General features: G+C 42.8%; 1 protein-coding gene across 3 annotated transcripts in view; it reads right to left on the minus strand.

Annotated features, from left to right (window-relative positions):
- Positions 1-20,271, minus strand: part of sema5a (sema domain, seven thrombospondin repeats (type 1 and type 1-like), transmembrane domain (TM) and short cytoplasmic domain, (semaphorin) 5A) — a 131,171-nt gene extending 110,900 nt beyond the window's left edge. For 2 of the 3 annotated variants that reach the window (XR_007938384.1, XR_007938385.1), the window contains exon 1: positions 19,705-20,271. The gene's annotated coding sequence lies outside the window, so the exon portion shown is untranslated. The remainder of the gene's footprint in view (positions 1-19,704) is intronic. The other variant, XM_051940360.1, reaches the window with a different exon arrangement.
- Positions 20,272-22,115: the final 1,844 nt, after the last annotated feature.

A 22,115-nucleotide genomic window follows, 5' to 3' on the forward strand; every position in this document is an offset into this window, starting at 1 on the left:
GCACAATAGCAGAAAGTTAGAGCATTAACGGAAAAGAGAGACGGATTTGGTTAGCAGCAGCTGTTTGAACACAGAAAGGATGCAGCAGGAGGATTTGTGTGTTTGTACGTGTGCATGCCTGCCTGAGCGCCCCTCTCCCCTGAACACGTCTCCCAATGGTAAACTGGAACAACGGCGGAGCAGAGTCGGAGACGGAGCCCGCAGGCATGCGATGTGATCGTGTCTCTGCTAGTGAACACATGTAGGCCCGTCTCTCTCCGTCTCGCCTCCCCCCATTCTTTCACTGCGTTCTACTGTGGAGCTGAAGGATTGTATTTCACCATGAGCTGAGCGGACTAGTCCACTTTGACAGCTAGCCTCCTCAAAAATAGAGACGCCCAAGACTTTCAGTCACTTTCAGAACCAACCTTGCACACCTTAGCCCCAGGCATCTTGTGTTTCTGGATCTATTAAGGCCATGTGAAAGCAAAAACTTGACCCTAACTATGGAATGTACAACTTCAGTAATTCTTCATGCAGTTCCTTTCTTTACACTTCTACTGGAGCAGGGCCTACGGGTAAAGGCTTTAATTGGGCATTTGATTCCCCCTTGGTGTCCAGACAAAGACTATTAGTCAGTAGTACAATTAGGAAGTGCAGCACTTGAAACGCATTGATTCAACAGTCATATATTTTACAGACACTATGCAGACTGTATGCATACAAAAATATTATGTAGCAAGCACCTACACAATTAATATTATGTTGTGTCAACATTAAACCTCAAGTTAACTAGTCACAAATGTAGAGCTAGAGGAAGCTCATACATACACAAACATTTGCAACAGATACTTCAAACTTATTCCCGGCAAATATATAATTTTTTTTTCTTCAGAGACCCCATTTAAATAAAGTCAGTAGCACTTTTTCTTGGTCATGGGATGCACATATTAAAAATAGCTTGTTATTAAGCTTATTTACATCATGTGAAGACGGGAATGCGTAAATCAAATGATTTTTGCTGTGTCTTTGAAATTCAACACATTAAAGAGGCTAACTTTTAACATCAGGGCTCAGTGATTAGGATTCTGCAGGGAGGCGGTAATTGCATTTCCTTCTGTGTGATCCACTGTATTTCCCCCATGAGAGAGGCCAGGCTGCTCTCAAAAAGCACAACAACATACACATCTTGCAACATTCTCTCAGAGGGGAAAAACTTCGAAAGCACGTCAGAGAAAGGGGGCAACAGCCGCTGGAATTAGTAGATAAGGAGCTATCCATCATTACGGAGCTGCATCAGGATGTCCGCGTAATATGTTGAGGAATATAAGTTTAGCCTGCTTAAACACTGCCCCTAATCATATCCAACAGAATGGTGAAAAAGTCAATCCATCAACACATTTTTGTGCATTATAATCTCAGCAGAATATCATATTTGTTTAACTCAAACTCTGTTTTATAGCTTTAGCTCTATTCTTCCATATTTATTTTTCATTGGAAATAGCGTGCATACCCTCCTGTGCAGCAGAATATCACCTACTAACTGATCCTGATAGCTGACAGCTCAAACAAAACATATTTCCCCCTAACACTGACATTCACTGAAGTCAACGCAGCTGTATTACTATAAGGTAAAACAGTTTAAGACTGCACCACATCATTATCTCACCCACATCAATAGATGTCATTATCTACATGCTTAGGTCCAAAGGCTTAATGACCACGTTGTCCTTCACCATGAGCTCATTAACCACTGTGACAAAGTCTTTTGTGCAGGTAGATTTCCTCTGTAAATGCCAATTGCAAGGTAATGAGAAGCACTGAACTGGGGCACAAGTTGACAAAGTGCCAAGGAAGAAACGCTGCTTAAATGAGGGTTTTGTCCTCCTGTAAGGAAATCCGTGTGGTGATATGGAAAAGGGGGGGCACATGTTAAGCAAACTAAACGCGAACTGCTAACACCGGTAAAAGTGCCTCTTCTTTGTGGCTACCCTGCGGCCTTTCATGGCAGCGTGGAGGTTTGGGAGGTGCTGAGGGTGATGCATTTGAGAAGCTGCCAGACTTTGTAGACAAGGACAGGAGGGGAGACATCAAACTTCTGAGGGAAATAGAAAACTGAGGCTCAAGCAGATTTTCTCCGGGTGTCATTACTGATGCTGATCCCTCGGCGCGTCATGCCACACTCTTACTAATCAGGTCTCACTATAATGTTTCCACACTGTCTCTTTCTCTGATCAATGACACCGTGCCCTCCTTTAAAAGCATGGAACTTCACACAGAAAAGCGTGAACTGCACAGTTAATCCACTCCGCCGGTGTACTGCTAAATCATCAACATGCCATATTAGATGGGCAGATGGGGCGGGAGGAAAGTAAAGTAGGCGAAGATTAGATCAAAGGTTTGCACACCACACGGGGATGAGTAAAGGCACACAAACAAAGATGCAGGTTTAGGGAACTGCCTTTGAAAACAAGGATGCACCTGTCTGATCTGTCTGATCGGTCTCTGCCTCAATATTTATGGTATTAAGTGGAACGACTATCAGCCAGATGCGACAGACGCACATTAAAAACAGTATATCATCGCTTCATGAATGTGCTTTACAATAAATGCATTTTGTCTTGAAGGTAGCAGTAGATCTTTATTGTACATTCAGAACATTACTGACAGATCCCATAAATCTTACTAACGACAGACTTTTAGCAATGCAGCATTAATTTAGCAGGTCAGTATTGGTTTGTAAGAAGAAACAAGCAAAGAAAGCAGGCTATGAGTTGGACAAAGGGCTGCAGAAGCATGTAATTAGGCTGAACATTGCATTTTAGCTCAGACAGCAAATATATCATTGGCTCAACAGTGTTTGTAAGCATGCTTTTAAACCTACAGCTTGTCTGTTCAGTGGATAGACAGTGGGTATCAGTAAAAGCGATAAAAGCAATGCATTTTCACTCTGGTGCAGTTTCCTTTCATACAAAATGCATCATTAAAAGCTTTCTCTCCCGTCTTTGGTGTATCTCAGGTGGAACCAAGGGAGTAAATACTGCAGGAAGGTCATGGATGGGCTTCTATCACGCCAATCACACAGAAGACAACCTCGATTCATACCCAGACTAGCTGCTTGCAACTATTGATTGAGCTCATTCGCATCCTGGTATGCGAAACACAGTTTACCATGGGAGCTGCTCGGCCCGAGCTTGCAGAGTCTTCTTTGAAGCTGGGTCAGATCGAGCTTTGTATCACGTTCCCAGCATCTCCTGTGGGTCTCAGCAGCAGTCATTTTATATTGTGTGTTTTGTTGTAGTAGACAAATTGAAGGTAATGCTGTGTCTGCCATCGGGTCCGGTGAAAATTTATACAAAGTTCAAGACAATCTTTTCATCCGATATGGCGGGGATGGGTCAGATTACTTTGAAATGTAGCCAGGTGCTGAATACAAATTACAAGGTACTTTTTGCAAATACATTTTCAATGCAAATAAAATACATTTTGCACATGTAGCGTTTACAGGTAGAAAGAGAAAGAGTACCGGCACAAGTTACAGGCGTGCTGTTTCCGTTTGACGACATGTGGGTTGCTGCTTTAGTCGCTGCTGTTTTTTTAAAGGTGATATTGACAAGAATGGAAAGCTATTTTGGAGCGACTGCAGATTCTCGAACCTTCCATCTTGACTCAGCGCTGTTATTTTTTCCTCCGACTCACAGTGAAGCACTTGTGGAAGGAACTCAAAATAGTACATCAGATGCACTTTTCATAAGCATCGGATATCTCGACAAAAAGCTTTGCGATTTTTTAGTTGACATGTTTTGAAGGCATTATCAAAATCCTTGATAATGCCACTACAATCTAATTGCATTTTTTTTTCAAATGAATCTTGGGTAGCTTATTTTTTGGTATCTAATTACATAATCCCCATTATGTGTAATTGGGTTCTACTCAATCAAGCAAGTGAGTTTTACATGGAAGCATTACGCAGAATTAAAATGTACTTACACTTAATTTTTACAAACAGATAAGATGAGTTTAGGCATCAGAGACAGTATTGAGAAAGAAAAGGTCAGACTGGTGTATCGCTTCTCAAAAATAAGAAGTATATTATTTTCTTATCAAAACAATTCAAAGTTGTTGCTTTTTTTTTTTACCAAACAAACTTATTGAATTCATTTCCTCGCCATATTTTACACTCAGAAAGGTGCTGTGTAGGACACCTTCACATTTAAGTTACTGCTACAGTTCTAACATGCTATAGCGCGATTTATGAACACGTGTGTGTGTTTTTTTTCTGAATTCAAAGAAAAATATTTCTGTCCCTGTGGTGACCTTTAATAAATATGAAATAATAACTATGGCAGTTTTGTGCTTTTATACAATTGTACAATAGCAACACACACAAAAGGCATTAAGCCTTCAACAACAATGCCAACACTCTTTTCAGCTCTTGTCACAACTGCCTTGAACTGCCCTGAAGCAACAACACAGCCTTTAAAGGCTCCCGATGACAAACATTTGTGAATATTTGAGGACGTCACAGTCAGATGGGTAATTGCAAGTCTTTGGGGTACGGTGTCACCGTGCCCCTAAAACAACACATAACAAGTTCCCTCTAATTGACCCAAATGAGCAATGTAACAAATAGAAATCACTTTGATAGTGTGTCATCACTTCCCACCCCCCACCCCCCAAAAAACGGGAGAGCATCAGGGATTAGAGGCTACAAAGAAGGAGGATGCACATCCTGTCTGTCTGTCTGGGCGCCTTAAAAAAAATGTAAAAAAATGAGCGTGCCTGATCACAAATACTGTCTGTCAGGACAAATCACACATCAAACAGACTTATAAAGTCTGCAAAGTGCCGCATATCACAGACACAGTATATCTTTAACATTTTTTCGTCTGGGTAAAACTACAAGGATATCAAAAACTCGCCCTGCCGTCTTGCAAGGAGGTGGGTGGATGGTCTATAATTGTTATAAGAATGCATGTGTCAGCAGGTACACAGCAGCAGAGCAGGTGTGTGTAAGTGTGTGTGTATGTAAACTTCAAGCTCCGTGTCGGTGTTAATGAGTTTTGTGGGGGAAACTCCAAGGTTTCCGGGATAAAAGTGAGAAGCTGGAGTCTCTATTTGGGCCAGCATTAAGTCTCTGAACCTTCATTGCTGCAGGCTCCTCCACTAACTTGATTAGGCAGGTACGGGCTCGGTGCTTTGTGTTCTCCCTTTGCTGGAAATGAAGTCTCGCACAAGGACGAGCCGACGCAAACACTTACATGAAAGGGACAAACACACACAGAGGCAATCTCAGTTTTACCTTAGACCTTATACCCTCTGTTTTTATTTCTTCCTTTTAATACGTACATGCTAGCGCAGCGACTGCCACGGTGCCACCCGGGAGCAAAAACAATACCAACTAATCAGCAGCAACAGCTACATCAACTTCCCCTGACAGATGAGGAGACACACAGGCAGGCATGGCATGTGTCTATAGCTGTGACAGGTCTAATTTAAGCTCACAGCTAAATATACAGTACAGTGCAACACTGCCCCTCTGAACTGTGCAGCTTCATGACGCCTTTGAAGGCTCAACATCAAAGCTGAATATCATCGCTTTTAACTCTAATATATTAATTCACTTTCTATGTTTAGGTTCTGCCTCAGATTGCTGTGGAGATGAAAAAAGGCCAGCTTGCCCTAACAATGCATATTCATGTAGTGCACACACACACACACACACACTCATTACAACACCTAAGAGCCACACAAGACATTGAGTTCTTCAGATTTTGGTCAACTGACCCGAATTTCCCCGAAAATGATGGCATGTAATAATTTGGAAATTCCTTCCTGTGTCATTAGGACAACAATTGCAGGTTGCGGTCCTGGTTAATACCCCCTTGCTGCTCTAAATCCCCAGCAGTCAGTCGCATGAATACTGGGCGTATTTAATGTGTGGTCTCGCTGTTGTTGACACACCAGCCCTGGGGTCCATCTGGGCTTGATTGTAGGCCAAAAACAGATGTTTCTGCCTGTATATGCTTCTGCGAGTCTGTCTCTCTCTATCTGTGTGTGTGTGGCTTCTTCACAACGTTAAAACCTGTGTGTAAAATATATACGTGTGTGTGCACAGATGTCTGCCTGACCCAAATGTATCTATTACTGCTGAAATGCCTCTTTGTGAGTGTGTACCTGACCCACTTATATCAGTTTGTTTACGTGCATGTTCCTCTATGAGTGTGAGCCTGTGTGTGTGTGTGTGTGGTAGCTTGTGTATTTTAACAGTTTCAAGAATTTTCAACTAATTTATTGGTGTTTTTATGTCATGTCTCTCCACGTTTGGATATGTTTTTGAGTTCAATCTGCCAAAATTCTTCTTGATTTAAAACCTAGAGCAAGAGAATGTGTCTTTTGTGGAGTTAAATCGAAAGAGGAAAAGAAAGCCGATTTCTGATTCGAAAATGTGAAAGTTTGCTGATTTTCTGTGTTTTATGTCATTGCAGTGTTTGGCATCTGGACTGACATAACATAATCCGCTGTGAAATAATCAGAAGAAAAATCAAGGATGAAAATAATCATCAAATGCAGCCTCGGTGTTATAAAAAAACAACAACAATAAGGTACTTTCATATGTGCTCTGTCTGAATCTAAGGAAGATTTTGCGCCTCTGGGCTGCATGTAAGCAGATCCACATGAGTGACGCTCACGTCACATGATAGGTGGGAATCACAATGTTGAGAAATTTTAGATGAAATCAGGGGAGAGAGCTGAATTTTGGGCAACAGAACCAAACTTTAATAGGTCCATCCTTTTCCCATGAGTCACCTTTCTACCAAGTTTTATAAAAAAAAAAAAATCCAGTCTGGTGGCTTTTGTGTAATCGTGCTGACAGACAAATTTACCTCCGCTGAGTCTCCACTTCCTTGGCAGAGGTGGCAAACCTCAACGTCTGTAAAATTGGATTTATCAGTGTGTGGGATGAACGACAAGATGGGCAACGATATTAAGCGCCGTAAAGAGCGATTTACTTTTATGTGGCATGCTGGGTGATCACTTGGGACAGTAACATGCTGAAACACACACCCGAACAGGATGCTGGATCAAGCAATGAGCTTATTTGAGACACGGGCGCCTGTTTCACAAAAGCAATTTGTAAGCATTCTCCAATCTGCCAGCATCCCATTTCACAAATGATTGTCACTCACAAATTGCAGCTCAATTTAAAGTTCCACACTCCTCTCCCATGTTCATGCACGGGTCACAAGTATGGTGTTTCTTTTGATGAGAGTAAAGCGCAGTATGTTGCAAAATTATTTTTTGTAGGTTCACAAAGATGTTTCCACGCAGAGGTATAATTCCAGCTTGAGTGTGAAGCAGTTTTTGTGCTGTGCTGGCATCACTTGATCACATTATTGCTCTGTATTATGTTAATCCTGAATAAGAAAAACTAACAAAGCTTTTCTTTTTAATGCATGTCAGAATCTCCCTACAATGTCAGCATGAATAGCAGAATAACGACTATCCAGTGTATAACAGAGAGCTGCTTATTACTGGCATCTCTGTCATATTTCCCAATAAATAATGGTATTTGTAGTGGAATGTTAGCAGAAAGAGCTTCTCTGATTTACGCTATTGTGTCCGTCTACCAAAGTGTCCTTCACCTTCGTCGAAAGCCAAGAGTGAATTATCACATGGTTACACTGACTTGTTTTGTACAAATGCGCACAGTCAATGGACAAAGTCAGAACAAATTTAAGCGTGTCTCATAACTGTGCTGCAATTTATTCTCCAGCTGAACACTCCAGTGAGTTTGTCTGGATGCCTGAATCTATTTTATTTGCCGCATATATTATTTTTGTTCAAGTGAGCTTACGTGCAAATGTGCATGTGTATGAATATGAATGTGCATGTGAGCGAATGCGCTCCCGTACATGTGTGTGTGCCGAGAATTTATTGCTGGCACCGGGCTGATCGGTCGTCTGCAAGACTGAAACTCGGTGAAGTAATGGCCTTCAGTCGCTCACTGACCTGTTCTTCAAAAGAGAGGGACAAAGGACTAGAGAAGGAGACGGGGCGAGAAAGTCGTTTAGGTTCACTTGAGGTAGATTACTGGAGAGAGGCCGGTAATAATGAGAGGAATAGAAGAACAAAGGATGAAGGAGATGCAGGCGAGGATGACGGGTAGAGGTTGGATGAGATTAAATTGAGGGACGGGCCAAGGATAGAGGAGGTTGGAGTAAAGAGGAGAGGGGTGTTAAAGAGGTTAGGCAGGAACAAAAGGAGCAATGAGTGAGGAGGAGAATGGAGAGGATTACCATGACACAGAGTTTAGATGGGAAGAAAGAGGAGTTTTGGGGTGCTGCAGAGAAAAGCAAAAGAATAGGCTGGAGTTGAAGTGTGGCTTTGCTGTGAAGAGTGCCTGGGATCTCCATAAATAGCGCACACTTTATGCCGTAAAACAGTTCCTCACATCTCTGCAGACCAGCGTGTGCACGTCAGGAGAGTGGTCCCACAGAGGTAATTGAATCAGAACATGAAAACAACAGCAGGACAGGGTGAGGTGGTCAGGCGCAGCTGGAAAAGCAACAGTCCCCCCTCTTTTAGACTAAAAGGAAAGGAAACACTAAGGGGAAACAGCGGTATTTGGAGTATCGGAGACTGCGGTGTCCAGAGAGCTGACTCTAGTGGCCTTTCGCAAGAACCTCAGCTCCAGGTGCAACACAGAGCAGGTCTGTTTAACATCCAATTCTCTGTCTTCTGGTTTTTAGGACCACCTCTACCCCACACGTCTCTGTTTGCACGAACACACTGGGCTCTTTTCTTCTTTTGTTTAAAGTAAGCTGCAATCTTATAACTGTAATCATCCATCACGGTGTGAAATGACAACAAAACGGGTGAAAATTGATTCAAATTTGGTCCCCTCATAAAAATAAAAAAAAAATAGATATGCAGCTTGAAATAAACCAGTTCACACGGAAATACCTGTAACAACCCGTCCACTTTTACAGGCTAGAAAAACATTGCGGGGGAAGAAGCTGAAATTGGGCGAGAGGAAGCTTAAAGTGCTCTGTGTGCGATGCACTTTTAACTGGGCTCATCCAGCAAACTACCGCCATTGTAAAGAGGAAATTGCCTGTAAAAACTTCCCCTCCGCTGCCTCATCCCTTAAACCAACGAAAATCGGGGAAGTGAAGGCTCATTCTGGGAGCGGCACGTAAGCAAACACAAACAACGCTAGGTGTAAATAAGCCTAAAAGAGGAGGTGGGTGAGTCGTCTGTACAGCTGGCCCAGACTGTTAATGTCTGCACTTTTGCTATTAGACAGGACCCCCTGGCTGCCTCATACAATTATGTTATTCTTTTGGGGCTCTGAGTGTGGGTGTCTGCATTGTGAGACTGTGTCTGGAGGTGATAAAACAGCAGAAAGCACATAAATAATGACTTAATGATCCCCTCCACCCTTAGCAATAATGATGACGGCGGAGTTTTCCAACCCAGGACGCCGGTGGGGGCGGGTGGAGTGATCCACATGTGGCCTCCAGGTGTGCTTAACTTCATCACTGTTACTTCTTAACCTCCCACATCACCAAAGCTGCGTCCACTTTTACTTTGGACACCTTTTACTATCCCACAGTCGCTGTATATCCAGCCATAAATTGAAGTTTTTTTTTCCCCGTCTCTGAGCATTTTATTATGCTGCAAGTCAAAATATGTGTCTCCTGAAACTGTTTAATGATTTCAAGAGAATGATACAGCTGGATAATCTGCATTAATCATCCCATCAAGCTACGTTCTCCTGCATAAGGAGTGTGAACACAAGTGTATGTGTGTGTCTGTGTCTGTGGCGGGATGTTTCTAAAAGAAAAAAATAAAAGCACAGGTAATTTTGAGTGACAGACTCTGTGGAACCAGACACCGAATCAGATGTGCAGCTAAATTATAGTCCATCCACTGAGGCAGAAACGAAAGCATGATTATCCGTAATTGTTTCTTTAGGTACGTTGTGTTACCGCTGCTCTACAACAATAGCAGTAAATCATGTGACTGCAGACTGCAATTAACATCATTTACCTTTCTTTCCCCGGCAATCATCCTCTGCGGTTAAATATGGATGCGTTTGTGTTCGAAACATTTTAGTCTTTTGTGCTGAAGGTGTCATTAATTATTTTTCCAACAACTAATTGACTTCTGCAGCTTCTAAAGAGCTCAGGAATGCAGCAAGAACTTTGCACGTCATCGATGCACGCAGTCAAAGAGGAAAGAGATGACGAAGTGGCGCTAAAGTGTGAGAATCAAAGATGAAATAAAGTGACTGTAATCTGCCAATTACTGTAATTGCTTCGGATGAGAGTGACGATTGCTGGATATCGGAGAAATCCCACTGAGAGCATGAACATGTGCACAAGAAAACTCACTTTTTTAGTAAAATCGGGCCAAGAAGATACATATATTTGGAATGAGAATGTGTTAATTATGATATATTGGGATTGATGGGGGATGGAGAGGGAGTCAGTGTGGGCGGGGAGCTCCGCTGATGACAATGACAGGTTGCAATAGGACTCACTGTGTGCAGGGAGAACTGGTACTGTGGGTGTTTGGCACAAAAAGGCTCCAGGATCCAGAAGCTGCTTTTGTTCTACGCCTATTAACACACGAAACTGCCCATAAAACTGAAAACGATGGTTGTTAGTGTCCTTGAGTAAGTTACTGCATCCCAACCTGCACTCTGACCTTCCCATGTCAGAGCAGAGGGAGCGAAAAAGATTATATCCCTCTGGGGATGAATATGGCATTATAATAACATTACAGCTTTCAGCATAGAGTTGGAAGGAGGGCTGGAGTTACAATACAGCTGAGATGTAGAAAAAAAAAGAGTGCCATTTTCTCGAAAAACAACCTAGAAAGGGAGATCTCTAGCTGCAAATTTCCAATATTTCTAACACCAGCAGAGGCATTAAAAGCTGAAAAAAATGCAACAATCTTTACTCGCACAATTAACTCCTGAGTATCAGTTGCTTGATGGTCTCAAGCAACAGTTTCCACTTCACATTGTGTAATACAACTCCTTTTTCTGTGCTTTTCTAAAGTCAATAAAAAGACGTCGACCCTGCAGGAAAGCGTCCCCTTTTGCCCTTAACTATTGCAGTGAAAGGAGTACTTTTCTACCCAGAAAGCCTTTGGGGAACAGCGTGGAGCACAAAATAGATCAGGGCGCTACAGGGCCCTTGCTTCATAAGGGCAGAGGTCTATTTTTAATGACAACAAGAGCACTGCAACAAAGGGTTGTGGTATAGGCAAGTCCAGAGGAAATTTATCCTCTGCGTAGGAGTTCCCTCCCTCACTGCGCCTGTCTGAAGAGTTCTGCAGCAGCTTAAGTCAAAAACAACTGCAAAGGTTTCCTGCAACAAAACCCATTTTATCCTCCATTTAAAATGATTTGCTTGAGCTGATCTCAGCTTATCCTCATTAGGGAAGATCAGGCAATTGTCTTTTTTCTCTTAGTGCTCTGCCGTCATGACAAGCGGTGCGTGTTTTCGTGTCTCTGTGCACCTTTATCTGTTTGAAAGAGCAGCAGGAAGGCCGGGGTCAGGGTTAGGGTCTCGTCTGTTCAAGATGAGGTCAACAAACTGGAGCAAACCCATCTTTGAGAAAGTGAAATTCGAGCCTTTCCTCTCAATGCTTCTGCAGCCTGCTGACCTCCAGAGGCCTGACACTTGCACCTGAGCTTCATGTGAAACGAGCAGAAGATCTATTAATATTCTTCATATTTGTCTGTAAGGATTTTTTCATGGCTCTTGTTTGCTTATTTTTGAGGATATATTTGTTGATTTCACTTTTCTGCCTATCTGACAGCCTCCGTTTCTCGTTCTCTGTCGGATCTTGGCCTACATTGCACGACGCTGCAGGGTTTAAAGCTCATCTCCGTACAACACAAAAGCACACACCTTTAAACGTGTGTACACCGAGATGTGTGTTTTTAGGCGCTTTGGTGTTTCTTTGTGTTTGAGTTTTCTCTTTGCTATGCAAGAGCAAGGAGGGAGGGAGGAAAAAAAAACCACACATCTCATCCTGGAGAATCTTTAAACAATCCACTTCAGTCCCAAAAGGGCAGCACGGCGGAGGAAGCGCAGGCAGAGAGTCAGCACAACTCTTGAACGTAACTCACTTCTCTGGGGAGCTCAGCAGCACAATAGAGTCAGAGCCGGGGAATAGAAACATTCTCTTATTTCATGAACAGCATAATCAGACCAGTGTATTAGTAAACCAACACTGTCTATGGAAAAAAGGACACTCTTGGCAATACCTCTAGAATTACTCCCTTGTCTTTTGCAGCAACTGATATCCTTATCTCTGAAGCCCAGTACCTGGCTAGACTTAATGTTCCATGACAAAATATCCCTTGAAACCAAACTCCCACTTGTGTACAACAGCATTCAACTCCAAATGACCACTTCGCCTCATGCACACGGCTTTAAAAAAAAAAAAATCAAAGTAAAGTCAGCTTGGCATACTGCAAATCACCAAAATAAGGTGCTCACAGCTGGCAGACAGCCTTCCAATTTCTAACTAAGGGCTCATTCTTCCTGATGGTTTATTCAAGGAAGAATGAAAAGTTATTCACAAGGAATAATAAGTGGTTTGTTATTCACTGCTGGTGGTTTAGATCAGACCACACATCCTCCATGTGGTTTCACCTTCAGAACTGAGGCAGCATTGTGTCTGCGACCGGGGTAGACTCCACATCCACATCGGTGCTCAACACAGACCGGTAGAAGGGCATGACTCACGAGAGCCTCATGTCTGGAGAGTGTGCAGCGTTTGCAGGCGAGGTTTTGAGAAAACAATGGCTGCATGCGAAGCAGCACGTTGCCGCTGTTTTTTCCCTTTAAATACACATAGGTTCTTCATTAATGTGCTACATAATACATGCAATAGTATTACTTTAACGCCACATTTCATTTCCTTGACAGAAGACCTGATACTTTATGATAACTAATGCTGTTTTGCCACTTTCTCTAGCCTTTTACTAATGTTCAGGGTTTTTTTTTCATGTTTTAAGGAGACTATTATCTGTGAATGAAACACTGAAATGAATTAAATACTTAAAAACATAAGAAGAGGTGATTTTTTTTTTCAGTTTTTTCCATCCAGTCTCCCTCTTAGGCTGTAGGAAAAATGTGCTATTACAAGTAAAACCTATGCATGGTACATTCTACATAACTAATAGTACAGTGTTATAGGCAAATGTACTTATAGTATGAAAAACAGTGGTGAATGCGGTACACATGAGGCTATTCAGTATTTCTAGTATTGTTTTATAATGTGTCAGTGTGCAAGCAGCATTTTACTGTTGCAGTTGGTTGAGAGGTTAACTAACTACTTTATCTCCTTTTTATGAAGTTCAGGATCTTAGTCCTCTGGTGTCCAGGTTTGGAGTTGGACCCCTCCAAAGAGTCACAAGATAAACCTGGGGGGTCATGAGATTATTTATGGTGTAGGAAAGAAGTTCTGTGGTATGAATTTGCATTCAGTTTGTGTTCTTACATGCTGGAGGACACATCAGTGGGAAAAAAATAAGAAATATTTACAAGAGTAGTTTAACAGAGTTTGTGCAAAGTTGTAAGTAAGCTTTTGTGCCTGAGCTGCAGGGACTTCGTAGATTGGTACATAGAGAACACATTTGTGTAGAGTAACATTTTTAAAAAGGAAAGGGTTAATTCAACAGACAAAAACTTGTAAATATCAAAGTTTGATACACAGAGGTGAGTTTTTAGTGGTTTAATCAATAATCAGACAACACCTTTACCTACACTCCACAAGTCTATGCAGCCTGAGAGGTGAAACTCGGGACAAAAAAAGCCTCCCTTCTGTCCTTGTGACTCAGGTGAACATATCCACCTTTCTGAACTCTGCTGGTGACAACACTCGGACTGTTACGAGTTTGCAGTAAGAGGAGGAAACTGCTGTAAACGTGAAGAGCATTTTGGAAAGTGAGAAAGACGTGTCCTCTTCGTACAATGTGAAGCCTGCCTCCTCTTCACTTCATCTTGTTTCTCTATTCTGTCAGCCCTCTTCTGCTTCCATCTTCTTTCTTTCCTCCACTTGCTGCCTCTGCTGCCTTACTTTCTCTCTCTTGTCTTGTCCCGTCCTGTCCTGCCTGTCTGTCTCATGTCTGTCCCTCTCTAAGGACTTCTGGCTCTGACAGCTGAATCCAGCAGACAGATGCATCCTGGGAACGAGTAGACTGCCGCCTCTTGAGAGAAGCTCCTCCTTGTACGTTTAACAATTTTCCTCAAACCTGCTTGCCCTGCCTGTCTGCTCATCAGTCCTTGTATCACCCCTTCTAACTCCATCTCTTCACTCTCCTCTTCCCCTTGTTTTTCCATTCAAACAGAAGGTGCCTCCCCTCTTTGTCTGGGAAAACTTGGGTTCTTATCTTTTCACCTCTATCAGCGTTGTCCAATCTCCCTTTCGCTGGTTATATCTCGCCTCTAATCTCCCTCTGTATCTCCCTTCTGTTCTCATTTTTCCCGTGCGTGGCCGAACTACAAGTAGTGGGCCGCTTTATCTCTTAGATGTTATCACAAACTTTCATATAAGGTCGGATAAAAGGAATATAGCACGCTCTGTAATTTCACTTTCTCATTCATCTGCAGAAGGAAAGCATCATCTTGCAACTTGACGATGTTTTTTTCGAGGATATTGCTGTGATTAGCCCTTCGTAATGATTTCAAAGTACAGATAAATGTTTTCATTTGCTGAAGATTAAAGGATTTTCAGTATTTATATCCTCTCACTGATCAAATTAGAGCCTCTCTGGCTGCGATAGATGAAGCTCCGATAGTTCTAAACACATCACATCAAAAGGGCTTCTTATCGTATAATGATATGCTCCATAAAGATAAGACGCAATGATGCGCATCCCAGGAGGAGCAAAAAAGTCGAACCCAAGAAATACTTCAGCAACATTATCTTCTCCTGCTGATGTGAAAAACATATGGCAAACAAAACAGCGCACAAATAAACGCACGGAAAAGTACACAAGCGTGCACCTGCCTTAGTAATGGGCGGCTGCTAAATTAGCTGTGACTATACATAGCAAAGAGTGTCAACGTCTCACAGGAGGCAGTCCAGTTTTGCTCTCCCCACCGAGGTACAAGCTGCAGCCTGAAAGAAGAAGCTCCTACAAAGGCGAAATATACGAGCTGAGCGCTGCTATCAAATGATCCTCTCATTCATGCTTCAAAGTCATTCATCTTCCAGAGAAATACAGCTGGGTGACGGCCCAGAGAGGATGGAGGGGGAAAAAAGTGTGTATTTCCCCTTGTGTGTGTGTGTGTCTGCATGTGTGTTTGGTGACAACTCATGACTCATTTCACCCTCCAAACGGCCCTGTGGCACTCAATCAGTCAATAAACAAAGACCAGCAAAAGCCTCTTCGCTCTTTCTTCCACAGTCGCTCATTTTAAAAATCTTCTTTTCACCTCTTTTCCCCTGACTCATTACACCTCATCGCACACTTCTCCCCACTCCTGGCTTCTTCTCCTCCCCTTCACTGCTCCCTCTCATGCCGATACAAGCGCAAAGGAAAAGTACAACGAGCTCCAAACTTAAATAAGTTTACAATAATCGCTTCTCCTGTTGTCAGAGAAGTTTGGATCCATCTCTGTTTAACCTTTCAAACATCCTCTTGGCTTGATCCTCTTGTGAAAAAGAGGCTTTGGGGATTATTTAATCGTGACCCAAATAGAGTCTCCCTCTTCTCCCTGTGCTGGCATCATGGTTAAAAGACAGATTCCTCTGCTTATTTGAGTGGGGTTTGAGGTTGTAGAGGAGAGAGGGACAGAGCTAATGTAGTGTAACAGTGCTGGCGAGTGAAGGCTGGTTTAGCGCCGCTAATTCCCTCTGACGTATGGACATGAAACCGAATGTTTTACTCAAACCACAGACATTCATTCTTGGATCCAAGCGGAAGAAATAATAGCACATCCAGGATCACATATCGCTTGCCTGCGCTTCCCTGCCTCACACAGAACTCAAATCATTTCCTACACCTGCCCTCGTGCTGTTTCTGCTGTTCAGCATGCAGTGTGAAATTACCACGGCTTCCTTTTGCTTGTTTTACAAGGATATATCCCATCAGAGAACTGGTTTGCGTGTGTGGATGTTTGTGTCTTTCTGCACGAGCACATCCACTTTTTATCACTTCCTTTCCAGCTCCTTTCATGTATCGGTCTTAATTTTTCAACTGTGCTCATGTGTCTATTCCTTTAAACTCACTTTACTCCAGCTGTGAAGCATTATAATAAGATATTTCTCACATGAAATGGAAACGCAGTGTGTGTTTTGAAATACTGGCACCATGCCCGTTTATAAAGCATCACATTTTTCACAAATTACCTTGACAGAAGACAAAGATGTAACACAGCCTGATGTAGCTGTCATGTGGACTTTGTAGGGACAAACAACAGATGCTATGGGTTTGCACTGTGCATCCCACTTGATAGCCTCTTCACGATCTCCGTGGCAGCCACTGCAACACTTTGGCCTTTAAAGAACACAAGTGGCGTGGATGATAAACTTTCATTGCCAACATTTTCATTTCCTCTGTGACGGACGGCCTCTCAAAATCCCCCTTCGGAAACCTTGGCGTAACCATAGCAACATCGCACCATTTCACTAAATGACTGACAATCGCAGAATTGGAAAGAAAGAAAATGTTGACTTTCACCCTGACAACTTTCTCTGTTGTGTAGGAACAGGTCAGAAATGTATGTGAATGTGTTGCCACGGGCACAAAACCCCCAAAGGAGCAGTAAAAATGAACACAAATGTTTTGAATCTTTCCAACATGTGGGCTCATTCTCCACTACAGTCTCGAAATCAGAAGTGGCAGGAGGAACAAGGGAGGGATGAGATAATGGCAAAGTGGTTGTGATGTATAAATAGCCTGTGGTAGTGAGAGGACAAAGCACAGCAGGGAGGAACAGCAAACCACTTCAACTATTGTTTGAGTCTCCAAGTTTACTTGCATGAAAGCAGTAAATAATCCACTGAGGAGAATTTGTGAAATCAGGGCTTCCGTGCAATTCTCAGCCAATAAACCGGGGTCTTTTGTGAGGGCTGTGTGTACAGAGACCAACTATCCCAAAGCTCCATCTTGCCGGTATCAGATAAATAAGTAACCCAAGGGCCTTAAAGAGCGCCGAGGGGCCAGAGGGTAATGGCTGTTTAGTTTACACGTGCATGATAATGCCTTTCACTTTCACTCCCGACGGGGCTCGACCCCCGAGGGGGATGTCGAATCACAAAGGTCGACAACAATGGGCTTGTCATTCATGAGGTCTCCATGGCGACCACACAGCCCGCCGAGGCCACCGGGGGTCATTTTCATCACGGAATTCTCCTGGCTGGGACTAATTGCTGTGTTTGTGCTGGTGTTCTGTGTCAGCGCTCGGGCAAATTCCCAACACAACACAAATATCAATCACGCTAATCATAGGCTGCTTTTCACTAAGCGCTGGTTTCCATTCTATGGACTCATCCATATCTGCTGCTCATCTCTGTTACGACCCTTTGGTGTTCATATTCATTGAATAACTAATGACTATATATTGATAAATCTGCCAATTAACATCTCAATCAAACTTATTACTGATAGATAGATAGATAGATAGATAGATAGATAGATAGATAGATAGATAGATAGATAGATAGATAGATAGATAGATATTCATGGTCTGTTAAGTGTCTCAAAATGGCCATCACTGACAAATTCAGTTTTTCCAAACCCCAAAGCCCTGACATTTGCTTTTATAAATCACCATCTGAGAAGCTAGAGTCCTTCTGTTGACTGACTAATCACTGCAGCTATAATGCTGTTCTTTCGCCAGCAATTCATCTGCAATGTAAACTGGCAACTTTTGCCAAAAGGCATTAGGTTACTTGATTTCTCGATTCTGCATTTTATGCGACTTCACTGTCGCTCTCTTGTTTTGGGTTTCTTTTCCTCTCTTGTCCCGGGGCATTTTAGCATCCAAAGCCTAATAAACGTCTGGACACTGGGAGTCTAAAGTAATTCTACCATCTGGGCGAGCGTCACTTTGGTAAGCTCAGTGTGACAGGGCGAGCGAGCCACAGCATCCTCATGGGTCTGAGGCCTTGAGATCAGAAGGAGCTGACTGTGTTTATCAGAAATGTGGTTTTCATGTCCCGAAAGCTAGCACGACCAAAGCAAGCAAAGACCTTTTTAATGCCAGCGAAATGGAAAAAAAAAATATGTTGAGGGCTCAGCACTCAGGACACAACATCTGAGTAAAAACCTGCATGGTTTCTTAAAAAGGTGCTTGCCTCGGGCCTGAAAAAATAATGGTTAATGAGTGACTTAGTTAGCAAATATGTCCACTTAATCATACACCAATCAGGGCCATCATCGAAGGAGATTAGTATTCATCTAAACCTGCTGCAAGGTCAGAACCTTGGGGTAACTGAGAAGCTGTGAATTCATGTAGCACCTGGACCACATACATTATCGCCTCACAACAACAACCACAGTTTACACCAGCAGCACAGACAGATTTTTGTATATAAAACTCGTCTTTTTTTTCTAATTTTTGTTAATCCGCTCACTGACAAGTAAAACAGATGCTGTGTCAGTGCAGCCTTTGTGGATGAGTGCTGCCCGCTTAATTGGAATTTACAGCGCAAGAAAAGTTCAAATAAATCTCTTATAGTAGTAGTAAAACTACTTTTTTCTGATAGTTTTATAAAAACCACTGGTAAGAAGCTTCAAGGACTACTGTGAGTTTGAAGTGTGTGGCTGGAAGGTTTGAATAAATGTATAGTACGGAGCATTAAGCTGAACACATTCAGAGTTTTATACAAGACACACATTCTGTTCATGTCCTTTGTGCCTTCAGAACAGTCACATAATTCCCCAAAGCAAGTGAAATGGAAATCTTTACTCTATCAAAGAAGAATGGAGGATTCAGACGGCAAGAAAGTTGCAAGTTGCATACAAAAGCAATGATTTTGTTAGATGTGAAATAAATAATACTGTGAATATTTCTTCCCATAATTAGCCAGAAACCATCTGAGTGTGAAATTTCCACAGCTTGCATATCATCTGTCAAGCCATTGATATTTCCAGGGCTTATGCACTCCTTTTTGCTGCACTAAAGTCTTCCTGGGTTTTTGTTTTTTTTAAAAGATGACATAAGTCATATTTTCCAAGCTTCTCCCAAATTGCACTTATGCACTTGCTGCAGCAGTGAATGCAGGAAGCTGAGCCGGAAATCAAACCAGACTCTAATCAGCTGTAATCAGGTATTAGAAAGAGGAAAGAAAGGCCAAACATTGCTGTGAATTTGTTTGGGTATGAAGATTTAATGAAAGCTCTGAGATATCTGGTGATGGCTGCACTCTACCAGCACCACCAAGCGGCCAGACATCACACAGCATAATGCAAAACTTCGAAAACTGATTATTTGCGTTATTGTGGATTTGTGGTGGTGTGTGCGCCCTATTTGATGCTGGCATAGCTCCATTCTGCAGCATGTATGTTCAGTGGTGGTGTGGATGCAACATAAGGAATCTCTGATGAAGTTAAAGTAGTCAGCTTGTGATTATAAGCAAGGAAATACGTCGCATTTGTATTGGAAATGGCTACACAAGTGTGACACATATGTGGATAACAATAAAACCAGGTGCGTAATTCGTAATAAATATGTTTAATCTTACCAAGTGAGGTGCCCAACTCCCGTTCATCTAGTAGGGAACGAAGCTGCGTGTCTTGTCCCGGTGAGAAGAGTGGCGAGGAAGCACAGTAAATGAAGATGAGCTCAAGATGAAATATCCTCGGTTCGGCTGTGACTCTTGCCAGAAATCGACCTCGGTTAAAAAAAAACTCCTTCTGTCTCTGCAGAGATTCCTCTGCGCTCTCTCTCTCTTTCCCTCTCTCTCTCGTCCCTCCGGAGCCCCGTGTGCTATTTCTGCCCCTACAGAGAAGCGCTCTGTGCCGGCGGCTCCTCGGCGCACGGTTTGTAATCGGACACCGCACTGACACGCTGCGCCACAGACAATAAAGCTTCCGATCTTAGGGGTTGTGCGACAAAGCGCCCGAGAAAAAAAAGGAGAGAAAACGCCAAACTTTCCTGCAACTAAAACGGCCGGTGCGCGTACGAGAAAGAGTCAAACCGGAGTGTGGAGGTTGGCTGATGTGTCCAACGCTGCTCTCAGTTACAGCTGCGCAGCACACTGAGCTGGGTTTTGATGGCTGAGGATTGCGCCCCCACTTTGCGCGTCCACTCCAGCAGCGAGCAGAGACGTGGCAGCGGCGCACAGCTGTCCTGCAGGTGCAGGACAGGAATAAAAAAGCTAAAGCCACAAGTGGAACGGCTGAGATTTTGGATAGTCTGAGCTATTTTGACATCCTGGCGTTGATGCTGCACTACTGATCGCAGGTGTGAAAGTCTCGATGGCTTCTCTTTTCCAAGGAGGTCAGAGGTCACTTTCTGCCTCTGAAAAGCACTCACCCTTTAAGCATGGGTTATATGTGTGAAGGCTTAAGCTACTTTTGGACATCGATACTTGAGAAATAGATATAAAAGCTCTATTTGTTTTTCAAAAAAATTGCAGTTTTCTGAGTCACAGTTGGTGCAAATCCCCCAAATTGTGGTGCAGATTCAGTTTCAAGGACTCTCCCGCTGAAAGGATGCTCACTGAAAGTACTGGTTGAACCCTATTGTGCAGATCTGCAACCACAGGGACCCAGCTGTCCAATATTGTTAATGGAATGTTTTGTAACAGCTTTACAGGGCCAAAAGCCATTCCTCCATTCATCCAGCAGCAAAGTAAATATACACTTTGCATTGATATGAGTCTGTGTGTGTGAGAAGACGCGAACAAGAAAGAGAGTGCGCTGTGCTTCTATGTCTTTGTGTATTTTAATAGTGACATCCTTGGTTCAATTACCGATTTATCCCCCGGTGAATGAACACAGCTTCTATCAAGCTCCAGAAGCCTGAAGTGTCGTACACAGCTTAAGGGCTATGACAGAAAATGTGTCTGTCTTTTTGACAGACACGTGGTGAAGTCAACAACAGCCTGTTAATACGCCTCTTCGTTATACAGGAACGTGCCTCTGTGGATGCCTCTTCTCCTGTGTACCCACATCTAAATTCAAATCAGGTAATTTTCATAAAAATGCCGCTACCCACGACGGAGGGAAGTAAAGCTGAGATTTACATTTCAAGTGGCCTCCGTGCGACTCTGGGAAATGCGTGGGTAACCTTTTCCTTTCTCTTGCTGTACACGGAGGTGCAACGGGAGCTTTCTTAAAAATTTCAGAACAGATTGCATGATGACATGGCGTACCACAGGCAGCTGTAGTGCTTTACAAATTTTATGTAACAAATAAAAAAACACTATGAATTAAATTCCAGTGCAATAAATTAACTTTTCACTGTGGCAAGTGGTACTTAGAGTATCAACTATCCAATGTAGTCTCATCCACTGAAAGCGTTGTGACCTCCAGAACTTTTTCTCCACCCTTCAGGAATTTCAGACTCTCTTTGCCTCTGCATGGTTTTTCTCTCACACACAATAGACGTTTTGCTCCCTCATGGCCAAAAGCAAAACCCGCAGTGCTCCAGCTAAACTTCAGAGTGAGACTTCAGCTGTCTAAGCTGTACAGAGAGAGCAAATTTCATCAGAAAAAAAAAAACTTGCAATGTCTTTGAATGGACCATCAGACTCAGTGACGGATGGGTGTGAGTACATTAGTTCGTGATGGGAGGCCTGAGACAAAATGAGTCAAAGCTGCTCTGGCATTCACTTCTCCGCTGGTGTGTGTGTGTTTGTGGACCTTTGTTGCTCAGCATTCCTGTTTTGATGTCAGGCAAACGTGCTTAAGTTGCCAGGCAACCACAAAAAAATTCTGTTTCCGAAGAAGCCTCCTATATTTCACCTGGTCATTTAAGATCTCAGCGGGGTGAAATTGTGTGTGTGTATTGTTTCGTCCTGCAGCTTTTTGAAGACATGGGGTTTTACTCTAAGTGCCAAATAATACTTTCAGAATGATACAGGATGAAAGAAAATGAATGCCAGTTTATATGTGTGTACAAATAAAAAAAAATTGAAGCATACCAGAG

This window comes from Acanthochromis polyacanthus, chromosome 20, assembly GCF_021347895.1.
Source record: "Acanthochromis polyacanthus isolate Apoly-LR-REF ecotype Palm Island chromosome 20, KAUST_Apoly_ChrSc, whole genome shotgun sequence".
In the NCBI taxonomy this organism is placed as follows: Eukaryota; Metazoa; Chordata; class Actinopteri; family Pomacentridae; genus Acanthochromis; species Acanthochromis polyacanthus.